The 18,261-nt window shown below is 37.5% G+C and overlaps 2 pseudogenes; one reads left to right on the top strand and one right to left on the bottom strand.

Annotated features, from left to right (window-relative positions):
- Positions 1–7,201, bottom strand: part of LOC129032037 (uncharacterized protein C2orf27A-like) — a 39,795-nt pseudogene extending 32,594 nt beyond the window's left edge.
- LOC129011929 (mitochondrial import receptor subunit TOM40 homolog) lies at positions 66–17,977 on the top strand (annotated as a pseudogene).
- Positions 17,978–18,261: the final 284 nt, after the last annotated feature.

An 18,261-nucleotide genomic window follows, 5' to 3' on the forward strand; every position in this document is an offset into this window, starting at 1 on the left:
TAGTTAAAAGAATACAAGACAGGATAAGCAAATCCCTGCCCTTCGGGAGATTAAAGCCTATAGACATGCAAACAAAACTGAGAAATGAATTGTGTTTCAGAGGTAAGTTCTTATAAAACCAGGTATGCTTGAAGGGTTGTATATTATTGAGCTTGGAGGTACTTTCAGCATTAAAACAAACCTTTTACTTTGGCTCTGACAGGCCGGAATATAGACAATGGAAAGCCCAAAGTAGAGAAACCGTAAGGACCCTTGAGGTTTTAATTCGAGTTGTTCTCTACCTAGAATCCAACTGTGTCACTTCTTCCACTGCTAACATACTGGTAGAAACTAATATAATCTCTTTGTTTTATTGCAATAAGCCATTTAAGTGATCTTCCTGCTTCTGTAATTTCCCTTCAAAATATTCTCAATACTGCAGGCAGACTGATGCTTTTAAAATATAAGCACACATCACTTGTCTGCTGAAAACCTTCCAAGGATTTTTAAGCTGAGTAAGATGCAAAAGCCCAGGCCTTATATTTGCTTATGAAGGCCAAAATGATTTCTGCCTAACCTCGTCTCTTAATATTATTCTGCTTCTACCTACCTCTGCTCCAGACAAATTGCCTTTTCCTTGAACTTTCCTATTCTGCCTCAAAGCCTTTGCACTCACAGTTCCCACTGAATAGAAGTTCCCCCACATACCTCTCTTGCTCAACTTTTCCTGCTAAAATCATCTCTGGACCATCCGGCTCCTCCCTTCCCTACAACTACACTTTCTGTAGCCCCAATTTATTTTCTCCATAGCATTCATCACTGTGTAATTAATAATAGTGACTATATGTTACACTTCTGTTTAGGGTCTTCTTTCTATATCTAAATAAGGGGTAAACCACATTTTTTAGTGCTTGATGCTGGAATAAATATAATACGGGATTCATGGTTTTTTATCTAAAAAACTTAAAAACTTTGGCCAAATGTTCCTGTTTTTGTATCAGTAATCATGTCTTTTAGCAATTTTCTTATACTAAATTTAACAATGAGAGATGTATTTAATAAAAGGAATAAACTTTAAAGTTTTAAGTTTCTACCAAACTATTTTATTATTCAGTTCATTTTGTAATGATAGATCATACTCTCAAACAAATTAAAACACAGACAGAAAAATAAAGACTTACATCATTTGTGTTAACATGTCAAACCATATCACCATAAGATACCAGTTGTCCATTAATATAACACTGAATTTCACTGTTCCTCCATCGATTGTAAATGTGGACAATGCTGATCATGTGCCACTTAAATAAAAAAATTAAATATATCAATATGTAATGTTTGGTTATTATGGTCTAAAATGCAATTATAACATTCATAAAACCCTACAAGAATATGCTGACAGGACTATTAATGATCATCTAATACCACTTCCTCAAGTTCCCCCTCCCATCTCTCATTTCACAGATGGTAGAAGTGGCACATAAAGAATATTCATGGAGAAGACAAGAACTACAGCCCCTTGACCTCCAGAATGATATTCTTTCCACTATACCAAGATTCAAAATTGCAGAAATACAATTCATTTGTGTTCATTCATTTAAAATTTACATTGTGCCAGGCACTGCAGATACCCAAGGCTGTCCAGTTCTCCTAGAATTTATGAGCTAAAAAAGAAATATATATGACACAATTAAACAAATGTAGAATTATAAATCATGGTGATTACAGTGAGGAGAAAAAGAACAGTATAAACTGAAAAAGAATAAACTAGGATTCTACTTTGGATTGCATGGTCAGGAAACATCTGTCAAAGAAACAACATTTTAGCATTTATAATATGATTTAGGTAGTTTCAATTTCACAATTAAGATTTAGTAAATCCAGTGATAATTCTATATTTAATAACTTAATAATGTGTGTTTATTAAGAATCAATGAATGAGTTCATATTAAGTGCCCATTTTATAGTTACTGCTGTCAAATAACATTTTAAGTATCTATTTTGATATGGATGGTTTGATTTCTGAAACAATCTTTAGTCTCTTGAGAGTTAATATCCTAAAATAGAGAATATAGAAATATTTTTTTCTAAAGCATAGAAAAATACAAATGATTTATAAACATTTGAACAACTATGCTTTCTGAAGTTAAGAGGGGAAAATTAACTGGTTTCTCCCTCCCACCAAAATATAAAATACAAACTTTGTTCTACAGATTACTTGAATGCACTATTCAATTATTTCATATATATTTTGAGAAATAAAAAGTTATAATAATCCTTAATCACTAAAATATTAGTCATTTCAAGGTATCTAAAATACTTTGAGCAAAATTCAATTTTGTTCATTTCAATTTAGAAAATAAAAATAGGCTGGGAACGGTGGCTCTTGCCTGTAATTCCAGCACTTTGGGAGGCCAAAGTGCACAGATCAACTGATGTCAGAAGTTTGAGACCAGCCTGGCCAACATGGTGTAATCCCGTCTCTACTAAAAATACAGAAAATTAGCCAGGCGTGGTGGCATCTGCCTGTAATCCCAGCTACTCGGGAGGCTGAGGCACAAGAATCACTTGAACCTGGGAGGCAGAGGTTGCAGTGAGCCAAGACTGCACCACTGCACTCCAGCCTGGGCGACAGAGCAAGACTCTGTCTCAAAAAAAAAAAAAAAAGGAAAAAGAACAAGTAAAAGAAAAAGAAAAAAAATAGTGTGTTAAACAACTCAAAAAAGTCAGTAATACAAAACAACAATGTGCTTCTATAAAAGCAAGGTCAGGTCCAGACATTTAACTGTCTAAAATGCACACCCTTTTTTAAGGTTTTCATTCCAGGTAATCATTAATTTATTGCAAACTAAGTCTTTCACTTGATTCGAAACTGACATATATGTTAGCCCTGATTAAAATTAGAAGAGAAAATCTTTAATGTAGTCAGTTAACCAGTTTCTAAATATTACAAAATTATCAAGAAGAAACCATAAAAAAAGAGCTTCAAATAAATTTAAGGAAAATCTTATAGAATTTTACATGTATAAGAATTAAAGTTTGCACATATTACCTTCACTGAGTTTGAAACTACCCAACCAGAATGCTGTCTAAATAACACAGAAGACACAATCTTTATATTCTGGAGTAAAATGTGTAAAAACTTTACATTTCTAAAGAGAAGAGACACAAATAAATACCTATATATAGGCAAAGATTTCCTGCCCAAAGACAATTTTAAGATAAATACTAGATGTATTATCATACTTATTGATGTACTTACAATAAAAAAAGTACTCATTCAAACAATACTTACTGAGTTCTTACTACTTCAGATAACTTAATGTACTGGGCAGCATAAATTTTACTTCCTAAAGACATGAATTGGGTTCCCAAATTACTAGCTCTATGGCTTTTGGCAAATTACTTAGCATCTCTGAAACTATTTTCATCTCTGAAAAAGGGGAATAATAGTGCCTACTTTGTGGATTCCTTCTGAATATTATAAACAGATAATGTATGAAAACTATGAAGAAAAGTTCCCAATGTATTTGGCACTCATAAATAACATACCATCAACTAAACTACTACTTTGATTTTATCTACTATGTCCTCATGATGAGGTTCATTTATGCTAAAATTGATTATTATTTACCTTTCAGAGTCATTCATTCATTCAAAAAAATGCACTAAGAGCCTACTTTATGCCAAGTGCCCTGTCCCAACCTTGGATGATGGATATATAAAGACAGACAACATCCACACACTCAAGGAAGTTTCACTAAAGAAACAGTATGAGAACAATAGAGAATAGCTAAAATACAGATTTGAGAGTAATAAAAGTAATTACTATAAGTAACAGGGAAGGAAAGACAAATAGAGAAGAAAGACTATCATAGAAGTATTCACTAAAAGAATAAAATGAACCATAAGACTATGCTTGAAGGATGAAAAGGAATAGTTCAGTAGACAGGTGTAAAAAAAACATTCCAGGTGGAATCTTAATATGATACAGCACAGATGCTTGACAAAACTTTCTTCAGTGTGTAGGTTTAGCAGGAAAAAACAAAAACAAAAACAAAAACAGGCAAAGACCAGATTGTAAACAGACCTTTAGGAAACTGGCCTTTGTTTTTTGCATAATGTGGTATAACTAAATAATTTTGAGCAGGAAAGTTAAATGATCAGCTTCATAGTTAAGGAAAATACCTGGCAGCAATGTGGAGGTGAGATAGGTAGGCAAGTGTGGACAAAGATAAAACTGAAAAACCACTGCAAAGGTTTAGGTAAGACATCATAAGCCACTGAACTAAGACAAAGTCATTAGTAATTTTAAAATGAGGATGGGAATTAACTAACAGAACTGATAGGACATGTTAACATACAACAGAGGAGTCTAAGATGGCTTCCAATTTTCACTTAGATGGGTAAGGGTACCATTAATTTAAGATCATTAATACAGGAAAATTAATCAGATTTGGAGTTTATCAAGGTTTGCTTTTGGCTGTAACAATAATACATGATAAAATTAAATGAATGAATAAATGAATGCACTGATGAATTAATGAACTGATCTGTTAAGACCATAGTACTTATATATAAGAAAAGTAAATTTTCTCTTTCCTTGGTACATCAAACTGTACTCTACAGATAACAGACACAAGTGAGTTTTTCAATGGTTAAAAAATGCCTAACTTTTGACCTGATATATGTTGACTAAAGAAAATAAAAATAAACTTGGAAACTACCTGTGCATAGTGATATTATGTATATTTAGTGAAGTCTGCATTTAGTTTGAGACTCAAAAAGAAATTTATAAAAGAAGGACACATCCAGGAATAAGGAAAAAAAAAAGATCCATATTAAGAATCTGCAAGATATATATTACAAATTGAAGATAGGGAAATAAATTGAAGATAAAAAAGTACAGGTGATATCAATAGTAGCTAATATGTCTAGAGCACATATTACCATTAGGTAACATGCTAATGGTTTATATCCATTTTCACAAGTTCTAACAGCTGTAAGTGGTGCATCTGGGAAAGCAAAAGTTTTAATGTAAAGATTTCTTTTTGAAAGGCCAGTAAATCTCTTATTAGGAAGGATAACAAATACTTAGCTAGGGCATTTTTGGGAAATTAAAGAAAGGAAGAAATAAGAGAATAAATTTGTTTTGAAAAATGAAACACAATAAAAGCAAATAATTATGACTTTTCAAGGTTTGTGAGAATCTTCACAGAAGACTTTTTAAAATCCACATCATTCTCTGGCCCTGCTCCTAACGAGACCCCTTAGAATCATTGCATACTGAGAGCTTTACAAAGGAGAATGTGTTTTCCACAAGTAAACAGTGAAGAAAACACAAAACAGAAAAAGTGAGAACAAATGGGTTAAAGCGCTTTTTATTGGTTAATGACAATTTCATTTGGTTATAACTTCACTCTAATTGTTTGCATGTATATTCTTTAAACCAGTGTTTCCTAAAACTGTCTGATGAGAAAGTTACCTAGAATATTCATTAAAAACACACAATCCTAACATGAAAAATTATAATACCAACAATCTGTACTTCTAATCAATTCCACTGAAATTCAGAATAATTTGGCAATTTTAGCAATCTATCTTGGTCTTATCTTAGTTTTAATAAAACAGAATTTCCAGAGCAAAGGCAATGTGATTGGTATTAAAGTAATCAATTTGTATTGAAAAAGAAAGAATACACCATTATAATGAATGAATATATTTATTCAGATCATTGCTTTTTAAACTGTTTTCTAAGTATATATTCATGAATTATTGTTAAATTGATATTCTTTAATAGAAACCACAATTACTGACATTAAATATAAAACAAATATTGTCATTAGAATTATATAAAATCTAAACAAATTTTGAAAATATCACCCAAAATATTTTTTTCTGTATATGACAAGACACACATCAGATCATATAAGCAACAAGAAAACAAACAAAAAAGATATGAAAAAGATATAAAGACCTCCCCCTCACCACATTTGGATTCATCATATCTATTATGATTGTACCATTAGTCACAAAGGGTAAGGCGATATTTCTGTTAGGAGGAGGCAGTGTGCCCTAAAAAACATTGAAAATCTCACTGTCATATACCCAAGAAAGAACCCTGAACCTGGAAGGGGAAAAAAAGCCTTAAACATGTGTGATGGGAACTGCTATTCACTCTGTCCTTGTTTTCTTTCATCTGGACTTTCAGATGGTTTGCTACTCTGACACAAAGATGGAGTCTGGTACGCAGGCAGGAAAATCTCTCTAGAAAATGCCACCTGATTGTGAATGAATTATCTCTTATAATTCTAATTATACAGTTGCATATCTCTCTGCATTTTCTCTTTACAGCAGTTTTTAAAATATGTTTTGACCTTGTTTTTGCTATTATTTGGGATATTAAGTAAAGACATATTTCATGAGCCAAAACTAACAGTACAGCAACATTCCACTCCTTGAAGCCAGCATTATTAAAGCATCAGAAATTAACAAAACCTCCAATCTTAGGAAACAAGATTCAGAACTACTAGGATTAGGTGAATCTCCCACAAGAAAAGTATCTGTGCATTGCTTAATCTGGGGGTTTAACATTTAACTTTTTTTAAAAAGAGGCAAAGATTTATAAGTCCCTAGTGCCTTCAATGGTGTCCAATACTCAGTAAATAATAAGTTTATCTATTGAAAGAATGCCATAGAACAAATCAGGCTGAGATAATGAGAGAATGTAAGAGAAATACACCACAAGAGATCAAAGCACTGATCTTATAGAAGACAAAAATTAGACATAAAAGTAAAAAGAAAATGCAAACAAGGATAAGAGAAAACCATTAAAAGCATAGGAAATCCAGTGAAAGAGAATACTACACAGGTCATAAAAGGACAGTTAAGAATTCTGTCATAACAAGTGAGTTATCAAAATATTTACTTTTACCTACCTTACGTGGTTGAAAATCATATTTCACACAATGCTGAAAACATTTTCCTTTGGACTTCAGTGATGTGACTATAAAACAGTTGCCAACAAAATGAGCAGAGTAACCAACTCCTTTACTAGTATGAAAACTGTAAAGACAACTGAGAATAGTATAATATCCTCTGATAAAAAGAACTAAACACCTAATGGTTATTAAACATTCTTATAAAAATAAAAGTTATTTCCCTGTATGGTAGAAGGAGTTTAATATGTGTCAAATAAAAACTAAACAAAAATATAAAAGGTTTAGTTATAAGTAAATATAAGAAATTTAAACTAGGAAATAAAAGACTATGGAAGCTCTTAGTATTTCAATCTAAAATCTCAGAAATACATAAAAACAAATTAATTGCCAATAAAAGCCTACCACCAAGTAGACTTTATCTACCTTTAAGGACCATTTGCAATCAGCAAATACAGAACACATTTATACAAAGTTCACATTTTAAATAACAAGCTGCTCTCTAATTCTGGTATACCTTTGAAAATAGCGTACAAATTAAAAAGAAAAAAGAAAAAAAAAAAACTTGGTCATAGTCAAGTTTGATAAATACCGCAGTTGATCGAGCGAAGCAGTACATTTTTAGTTTAAAAAATTAAAAAGATATAACTATGAAATATAGTTTTTTTCTTCTACAGGAGCATTCCCCTTAGCTGTAAATTTAATCATGAGGTAGAAAAATGTGTAATCACTGAAAAATGAAGGTACCACTGAAATTAATGTATAATCTCCCAAAATGACCACTTTGAAGTTCAACCCCATTTATGTTTGGAAGTTCAGCTGCTTATTTAAAACTTGCTCTCCTATTATCCATATATAATATTTTATAATAGAGCTTAAAAGATAGTAATAGCTCACATATTTCTGTGCTCACATTTCTGACCCAGCCATTATAAAAGGGCTTTAAATATGATTCTCTCATTAAATCCTATGGGATAGGCACTATTCCTATCCTCATTTTATAGTTGAAGACTCCAAAAGTACAAGGTGAATAGTAGGTGGTGAAGCCAGAACTTGAACACAGGCAGTCTTATTTCAGAGTATTGCAAGTATTAAATGAGTTCATGCATATAAACACTTACAATGCCTAGCATATAGAATGGCAATCAATGAATGTTTGATGTTTTTATTGGTAAGTATGCAGTACTGTGCATTACTGGCATACTAAAATTACCAAGGTTTCAATCCTTACAGATCAACACATTGTTAAGTTGATCAACTCATTGTAGTGGTTTTCAGTAGTAATCCATTTGGTTAAAGGAGATTGAATATTTAAAGTCAAAAATGACTGAGCTAGAGAAAGTTAATGGAATCAATATTGAAGAAATGCAAGCATTAAGAGATAATGTTCATAATGTTAACAACATTGAAACCAAGAAAGGCAAAACATGACATTTATTACTCAGAAACATAACCACTGATATTTATAACCAAAAAGATTTAAATCCATTCATAAGCAGAAAAGGAATAATATAGGACTCCCTTGAAAATAGCAATCAAATAAAATGTAGCCTTTCTAAGAAATAAATGAGAAAGTAGCTGATTATTTCACCTGACTTCAAGAAACATCTGAATGGATTTATTTATCTTCCTAGACTTTATCCAAATTCTACATGAAAGATAATTACCCATTATGACTTTAAAATTAATCTGTTCCCCAAACAGATCCTTCACGTTGCTGATAATGGCCTTTCTCAAATACAACATGGACCTTCCATGTCAAAAATCTTCTGCATTCAGAATAAAATTTTAATTTCTTCAGGTTATACAAGACTTCCCGCATGCTATGGCTCCAACAAACCCTTTCGATTTTATCCTCCTCTAGTACCCAACCCCACATTCCAAAGTACATCTAAATATACCAGCTATTCCACTTGTTCTTTTACAGTTCCTCTTCCTATACATCACGTTGCTTCTATCCAAATCATTCTTCCTTCCAACAAAATCTCAATTATTCTTTAATAGCAGACTAACATGTTCCTCATCTGTGAAGCTTTTCTGGACTTCAACCTAGCTTGGTTTCTCTTTTCAATTGTGTCCCCATAGTTTTGAGTACCTAAATCTACAGTATCATTTATAAAACAAGCTGTATTTGCATGCCTAGCCATCAGAGTTCTTCAAGAGTAAGGAATGTAATCTACTCCAAATGTAATGGCTGAAGATATAGAAAATACTCTGTAGGTGGCCAATAAATAATTTCAAAGTAGTCAAAGAATTCTAAGTGCTTGCCATGAAAAAAAATACACATACACACGCACATACACGTGCGTGCACACATACACACTATTTCAAATGAGCTAAACCCTATGTTAACCTTTCAGATTTTTGTGTGTAAGCAACTAGTTCAGGCAGTTTTATTATCATACAATATAAATAGCATTTTATTATCAACCAATATAACTTTTCTTATCAATTTGCTATAAATGTTTAATTTAGCCACCTTGTAGTGACACATTTACTACATTATTAAATAAAAAGTACCCCATTGAACTTAACATACTACAATACATTCAGATGTGAACAGTTAGTAGTGTTTTGGTGGCTACTGGTTCTTCCTTAGTATAATATTTAAAGTTTAATTTCTCTGTTAAAAAGCAAGACAGAGGTATTTTTCTGACATTTATTCCCTTCTCATATCCTTCCATCATCAAGCTCTTTTGAAGGGAAATACTAGAAATTACAAAAAGTGAAAAATTTTGTGTTATTAATATTATTACTGAGAAAAAGATAGGAGAATTAAGAAGCTTTATATAATAGCAATGTCAAAATATGAACTTCTATGGTACAATCACCCTTACTGTGAGTTTTACATTTCAGTGTTGATGAATTATGTACCAGTAAACTACGATGCATGTAATTTTGGCTCATTTTCTAAACTGCACTCCATAGAGCAGCAGGCAATTTACAAAAAAAAAAAAAATTAAGAGCTTAAACTCAGATATAAGAATTGAAGGATCATATGATGTTCTATAAAACATGTGTACACATAAGTCTATATTAATAAATTCCTATCAAGTAACTCTAGAATTTATAGAAATGCTACTATTAACATATCTGTATTAAAAAGGTATTTTAAGAAATAGATGTCTGAATCTCATTATTCACCAAGTTAGCCATCAGTCCCCAATACAGGGGTGCTAGGTCATTATAAAAAAAAGACGGGGGGAGGAGCCAAGATGGCCGAATAGGAACAGCTCCGGTCTACAGCTCCCAGCGCGAGCGACGCAGAAGATGGGTGCTTTCTGCATTTCCATCTGAGGTACCGTGTTCATCTCACTAGGGAGTGCCAGACAGTGGGTGCAGGTCAGTGGGTGAGTGCACCGTGTGCCAGCCAAAGCAGGGGCGAGGCATTGCCTCACTCAGGAAGTGCAAGGGGTCAGGGAGTTCCCTTTCCAGGGGTGACAGACTGCACCTGGAAAATCGGGCCACTCCCACCCAAATACTGTGCTTTTCCGACGGGCTTAGGAAACGGTGCCCCAGGAGAGTATAGCCCGCACCTAGCTCAGAGGGTCCTACACCCACGGAGTCTCGCTGATTGCTAGCACAGAAGTCTGAGGTCAAACAGCAAGTCGGAAGCAAGGCTGGGGGAGGGGCGCCCGCCATTGCCCAGGCTCGCTTAGGTAAACAAAGCAGCCGGGAAGCTTGAACTCGGTGGAGCCCACCACAGCTCAAGGAGGCCTGCCTGCCTCTGTAGGCTCCACCTCTGGGGGCAGGACACAGACAAACAAAAAGACAGCAGTAACATCTGCAGACTTAAATGTCCCTGTCTGACAGCTTTGAGGAGAGCAGTGGTTCTCCCAGCATGCAACTGGAGATCTGAGAACGGGCTGACTGCCTCCTCAAGTGGGTCCCTGACCCCGGACCCCCGAGCAGCCTAACTGGGAGGCACCCCCCAGCAGGGGCAGACTGACACCTCACAGGGCCGGCCAGGTACTCCAACAGACCTGCAGCTGAGGGTCCTGTCTGTTAGAAGGAAAACTAACAGAAAGGACATCCACACCAAAAACCCATCTGTACATCACCATCATCAAAGACCAAAAGTAGATAAAACCACAAACATGGGGAAAAAACAGAGCAGAAAAACTGGAAACTCTAAAAAGCAGAGTACCTCTCCTCCTCCAAAGGAACGCAGTTCCTCATCAGCAACGGAACAAAGCTGGATGGAGAATGACTTTGATGAGCTGAGAGAAGAAGGCTTCAGACAATCAAATTACTCCGAGCTATGGGAGGATATTCAAACCAAAGGCAAAGAAGTTGAAAACTTTGAAAAAAATTTAGAAGAATGTATAACTAGAATAACCAATACAGAGAAGTGCTTAAAGGAGCTCATGGAGCTGAAAACCAAGGCTCGAGAACTACGTGAAGAATGCAGAAGCCTCAGGAGCCCATGCGATCAAATGGAAGAAAGGGTATCAGCCCTGGAAGATGAAATGAATGATATGAAGCGAGAAGGGAAGTTTAGAGAAAAAAGAATAAAAAGAAATGAGCAAAGCCTCCAAGAAATGTGGGACTATGTGAAAAGACCAAATCTATGTCTGATTGGTGTACCTGAAAGTGACGGGGAGAATGGAAACAAGTTGGAAAACACTCTGCAGGATATTATCCAGGAGAACCTCCCCAATCTAGCAAGGCAGGCCAACAACATTCAGATTCAGGAAATACAGAGAACGCCACAAAGATACTCCTCGAGAAGAGCAACTCCAAGACACATAATTGTCAGATTCACCAAAGTTGAAATGAAGGAAAAAATGTTAAGGGCAGCCAGAGAGAAAGGTCGGGTTACCATCAAAGGGAAGCCCATCAGACTAACAGCGGATCTCTCAGCAGAAACCCTACAAGCCAGAAGAGAGTGGGGGCCAATATTCAACATTCTTAAAGAAAAGAATTTTCAACCCAGAATTTCATATCCTGCCAAACTAAGCTTCATAAGTGAAGGAGAAATAAAATACTTTACAGACAAGCAAATGCTGACAGATTTTGTCACCACCAGGCCTGCCCTAAAAGAGCTCCTGAAGGAAGTGCTAAACATGGAAAGGCACAACTGGTACCAGCCACTGCAAAATCATACCGAAATGTAAAGACCACCGAGACTAGGAAGAGACTGCATCAACTAATGAGCAAAATAACCAGCTAACATCATAATGACAGGATCAGACTCACACATAACAATATTAACTTTAAATGTAAATGGACTAAATGCTCCAATTAAAAGACACAAACTGGCAAATTGGATAAAGACTCAAGACCCATCAGTGTGCTGTATTCAGGAAACCCATCTCACGTGCAGAGACACACATAGGCTCAAAATAAAAGGATGGAGGAAGATCTACCAAGCAAATGCAAAACAAAAAAAGGCAGGGGTTGCAATCCTAGTCTCTGATAAAACAGACTTTAAACCAACAAAGATCAAAAGAGACAAAGAAGGCCATTACATAATGGTAAAGGGATTAATTCAACAAGAAGAGATACCTATCCTAAATATATATGCACCCAATACAGGAGCACCCAGATTCATAAAGCAAGTCCTGAGTGACCTACAAAGAGACTTAGACTCCCACACATTAATAATGGGAGACTTTAACACCCCACTGTCAAGATGAGACAGATCAACGAAAGAGGAAATCAACAAGGATACCCAGGAATTGAACTCAGCTCTGCACCAAGCAGACCTAATAGACATCTACAGAACTCTCCACCCCAAATCAACAGAATATACATTTTTTTCAGCACCACACCACACCTATTCCAAAATTGACCATATACTTGGAAGTAAAGCTCTCCTCAATAAATGTAAAAGAACAGAAATTATAACAAACTATCTCTCAGATCACAGTGCAATCAAGCTAGAACTCAGCATTAAGAATCTCACTCAAAACCGCTCAACTACATGGAAACTGAACAACCTGCTCCTGAATGACTACTGGGTACATAACGAAATGAAGGCAGAAATAAAGATGTTCTTTGAAACCAACGAGAACCAAGACACAACATACCAGAATCTCTGGGATGCATTCAAAGCAGTGTGTAGAGGGAAATTTATAGCACTAAATGCCCACAAGAGAAAGCAGGAAAGATCCAAAATTGACACCCTAACATCACAATTAAAAGAACTAGAAAAGCAAGAGCAAACACATTCAAAAGCTAGCAGAAGGCAAGAAATAACTAAAATCAGAGCAGAACTGAAGGAAATAGAGACACAAAAAACCCTTCAAAAAATTAATGAATCTAGGAGCTGGTTTTTTGAAAGGATCAACAAAATTGATACACCACTAGCAAGATTAATAAAGAAAAAAAGAGAGAAGAATCAAATAGATGCAATAAAAAATGATAAAGGGGATATCACCACCGATCCCACAGAAATACAAACTACCATCAGAGAATATTACAAACACCTCTACGCAAATAAACTAGAAAATCTAGAAGAAATGGATAAATTCCTCAACACATACACCCTCCCAAGACTAAACCAGGAAGAAGTTGAATCTCTGAATAGACCAATAACAGGAGCTGGAATTGTGGCAATAATCAATAGCTTACCAACCAAAAAGAGTCCAGGACCAGATGGGTTCACAGCCGAATTCTACCAGAGGTACAAGGAGAAGCTGGTACCATTCCTTCAGAAACTATTCCAATCAATAGAAAAAGAGGGAATCCTCCCTAACTCATTTTATGAGGCCAGCATCATCCTGATACTAAAGCCTGGCAGAGACACAACAAAAAAAGAGAATTTTAGACCAATATCCTTGATGAACATTGATGCAAAAATCCTCAATAAAATACTGGCAAACCGAATCCAGCAGCACATCAAAAAGCTTATCCACCATGATCAAGTGGGCTTCATCCCTGGGATGCAAGGCTGGTTCAATATACGCAAATCAATAAATGTAATCCAGCATATAAACAGAACCAAAGTCAAAAACCACATGATTATCTCAATAGATGCAGAAAAGGTCTTTGACAAAATTCAACAACACTTCATGCTAAAAACTCTCAACAAATTAGGTATTGATGGGTTGTATCTCAAAATAATAAGAGCTATTTATGACAAACCCACAGCCAATGTCATACTGAATGGGCAAAAACTGGAAGCATTCCCTTTGAAAACTGGCACAAGACAGGGATGCCCTCTCTCACCACTTCTATTCAACATAGTGTTGGAAGTTCTGGCCAGGGCAATTAGGCAAGAGAAGGAAATCAAGGGTATTCAATTAGGAAAAGAGGAAGTCAAATTGTCCCTGTTTGCAGATGACATGATAGTATATCTAGAAAACCCCATTGTCTCAGCCCAAAATCTCCTTAAGCTGATAAGCAACTTCAGCAAAGTCTCAGGATACAAAATCAATGTACCAAAATCACAAGCATTCTTATACATCAATAACAGACAAACAGAGAGCCAAATCATGAATGAACTCCCATTCACAATTGCTTCAAAGAGAATAAAATACCTAGGAATCCAACTTACAAGGGATGTGAAGGACCTCTTCAAGGAGAACCACAAACCACTGCTCAAGGAAATAAAAGAGGATACAAACAAATGGAAGAACATCCATGCTCATGGGTAGGAAGAATCAATATCATGAAAATGGCCATCCTTCCCAAGGTAATTTACAGATTCAATGCCATCCCCATCAAGTTACCAATGACTTTCTTCACAGAATTGGAAAAAACTACTTTAAAGTTCATATGGAACCAAAAAAGAGCCCGCATCGCTAAGTCAATCCTAAGCCAAAAGAACAAAGCTGGAGGCATCATGCTACCTGACTTCAAACTATACTACAAGGCTACAGTAACCAAAACAGCATGGTACTGGTACCAAAACAGAGACATAGATCAATGGAACAGAACAGAGCCGTCAGAAATAATGCCACATATCTACAACTATCTGATCTTTGACAAACCTGAGAAAAACAAGCAATGGGGAAAGGATTCCCTATTTAATAAATGGTGCTGGGAAAACTGGCTAGCCATATGTAGAAAGCTGAAACTGGATCCTTTCCTTACACCTTATGCAAAAATCAATTCAAGATGGATTAAAGACTTAAATGTTAGACCTAAAACCATAAAAACCCTAGAAGAAAACCTAGGCAATACCATTCAGGACATAGGCATGGGCAAGGACTTCATGTCTAAAACACCAAAAGCAATGGCAACAAAAGCCAAAATTGACAAATGGGATCTAATTACACTCAAGAGCTTCTGCACAGCAAAGGAAACTACCATCAGAGTGAACAGGCAACCTACAAAATGGGAGAAAATTTTCGCAAACTACTCATCTGACAAAGGGCTAATATCCAGAATCTACAATGAACTCCAACAAATTTACAAGAAAAAAACAAACAACCCCATCAAAAAGTGGTCAAAGGACATGAACAGACACTTCTCAAAAGAAGACGTTTATGTAGCCAAAAAACACATGAAAAAATGCTCACCATCACTGGCCATCAGAGAAATGCAAATCAAAACCACAATGAGATACCATCTCACACCAGTTAGAATGGCAATCATTAAAAAGTCAGGAAACAACAGGTGCTGGAGAGGATGTGGAGAAATAGGAACACTTTTACAGTGTTGGTGGGACTGTAAACTAGTTCAACCCTTGTGGAAGTCAGTGTGGCGATTCCTCAGGGATCTAGAACTAGAAATTCCATTTGACCCAGCCATCCCATTACTGGGTATATACCCAAAGGACTATAAATCATGCTGCTATAAAGACACATGCACACGTATGTTTATTGCGGCATTATTCACAATAGCAAAGACTTGGAACCAACCCAAATGTCCAACAATGATAGACTGGATTAAGAAAATGTGGCACATATACACCATGGAATACTATGCAGCCATAAAAAATGATGAGTTCACGTCCTTTGTAGGGACATGGATGAAATTGGAAATCATCATTCTCAGTAAACTATCGCAAAAACAAAAAACCAAACACCGCATATTCTCACTCATAGGTGGGAATTGAACAATGAGAACACATGGACACAGGAAGGGGAACATCACACTTCGGGGACTGTTGTGGGGTGGGGGGAGGGGGGAGGGAGAGCACTGGGAGATATACCTAATGCTAGATGACGAGTTGGTGGGTGCAGTGCACCAGCATGGCACATGTATACATATGTAACTTACCTGCACGTTGTGCACATGTACCATAGAGCCTAAAGTATAATAATAATAAGAAGAAGAAGAAGAAGAAAAAAAAAATTAGCAAAAAAAAAAAAAAAAAAGGCACATGCCACCCTGAAGGTAATTGGATATGATTTTTAATATATTTTCTCAGAAAATCAAATTTTTGGAAATATTTAAATTCAAAGCATTCTTTTTGCAATTTTGCATTCTTTTAACCCATTTTTCATTCCATTCTTTCTCATTTAATGTCTTGTTCCATAAATTTTAAAAATAATTAAATGCATAAGTCAAAATGTTTAAGAGTATTCTCTGGTATCTGAATTACTTTGCAGGATCAGATATAATACTGTGGAGAGTAATATCAGCACTTTTATAATTATGAAAATGCTTTTAGGTCAGAAGATACTTAAGCTGAAGATTCATGGGTTACAAAAAGTAAACATTTCAAATTTTAAACTTATTTTCTGGAATGATACTTGCTCTGGAATAATATTCAAAACACTTTTCTGAAATGCATCTAGCCACACGGGAGAATGAGCATGTAAGGAGGTAAAGGGTTGGTGGTGAAAAAATTATAGATTTCAAAGTTATTGTTTGAAATAACCCAAACAAGCAAAACATTAGTATTTTTATCTTGAAATTCTTGGTGAATTTTATGTTCTAGCCCATAATATATTAGTTTATATTAACACAAAATTCTTCCAAAATGGACATGTCCAAAAGATACACCATGCTGGCGACGGTGGTGGCGGCGGCGGCAGCGGGTTCGGTTGCGCGTGGGGCACGGGGTGGGAGCGGAGCCCAGGCCGGGAGAAGGCGCCTCCGCCAGCGACCATCGGGAACGTGTTGGCTGCCAGCTCGCCGCCCGCAGGGCCGCCACCGCCGCCTGTGCCGCCACCTCCGTCCTCGCCGCCGGGCTTCACGCTGCCGCCGCTGGGAGGCGGCCTGGGCGCCGGCACCAGTACGAGTCGAGGTTCGGAACCGACCTCCGGGGCTGCAACCGCCAGCGCCTCAGGGGCCGCCGAGGATGGGGCCTGCGGCTGCCTGCCCAACCCGAGCACATTCGAGGAGTGACACCGGAAGTGCAAGGAGCTGTTTCCCATTCAGATGGAGGGTGTCAAGCTCACAGTCAACAAAGGGTTGAGTAACCATTTCCAGGTGAACCACACAGTAGCCCTCAGCACAATCAGGGAGTCCAAATACCACTTGGGGGTCACGTATGTGGGGACAAAGCAGCTGAGTCCCACAGAGGCGTTCTCCGTACTGGTGGGTGACATGGACAACAGCGGCAGTCTCAACGCTCAGGTCATTCACCAGCTGGGCCCCGGTCTCAGGTCCAAGATGGCCATCCAGACCCAGCAGTCAAAGTTTGTGAACTGGCAGGTGGACAGGGAGTATTGGGGCTCTGACTCACAGCAGCCATCACCCTGGGGAACTCAGACGTCCTCGTGGGTTCAGGAATCCTCGTAGCCCACTACCTCCAGAGTATCACGCCTTGCCTAGCCCTGGGCAGAGAGCTGGTCTACCACCAGCAGCCTGGAGAGGAGGGCACTGTCACGTCTCTAGCTGGGAAATATACATTGAACAACTGGTTGGCAATGGTAACGTTGGGCCAGGCGGGCATGCACGCAACATACTACCACAAAGCCAGTGACCAGCTGCAGGTGGGTGTGGATTTTGAGACTAGCACAAGGATGCAGGACACCAGCGTCTCCTTTGGATACCAGCTGGACCTGCCCATGGCCAAAGGCTCTGTGGATAGCAACTGGATCATGGGTGCCACGCTGGAGAAGAAGCTCCCGCCCCTGCTCCTGACGCTGGCCCTTGGGGCCTTCCTGAATCACTGCAAGAACAAGTTCCAGTGTGGCTTTGGCCTCACCATCGTCTGAGCCCTCCTGGCCCCTGCCTTCCACACCCTTCTGATTCCACCTCCACCTCCACCTCCCCCTGCCACAGAGGGGAGACCTGAGCCCCCCTCCCTTCCCTCCCCCCTCGGGGGTCGGGGGGGGGCATCGGAAAGGAGGGACCCCGCCACCCCAGCAGCTGAGGAGGGGATTCTGGAACCGAATGGCGCTTCGGGATTCTGAGTACCAGGGGCAGCGTGCCCAGTGGGCCTGGGGTCCCGGGAGGGATTCTGGAATTGAGGGGCACGCAGGATTCTGAGCACCAGGGG

The sequence above is a fragment of the Pongo pygmaeus genome, chromosome 14, assembly GCF_028885625.2.
Source record: "Pongo pygmaeus isolate AG05252 chromosome 14, NHGRI_mPonPyg2-v2.0_pri, whole genome shotgun sequence".
NCBI lineage: Eukaryota > Metazoa > Chordata > Mammalia > Primates > Hominidae > Pongo > Pongo pygmaeus.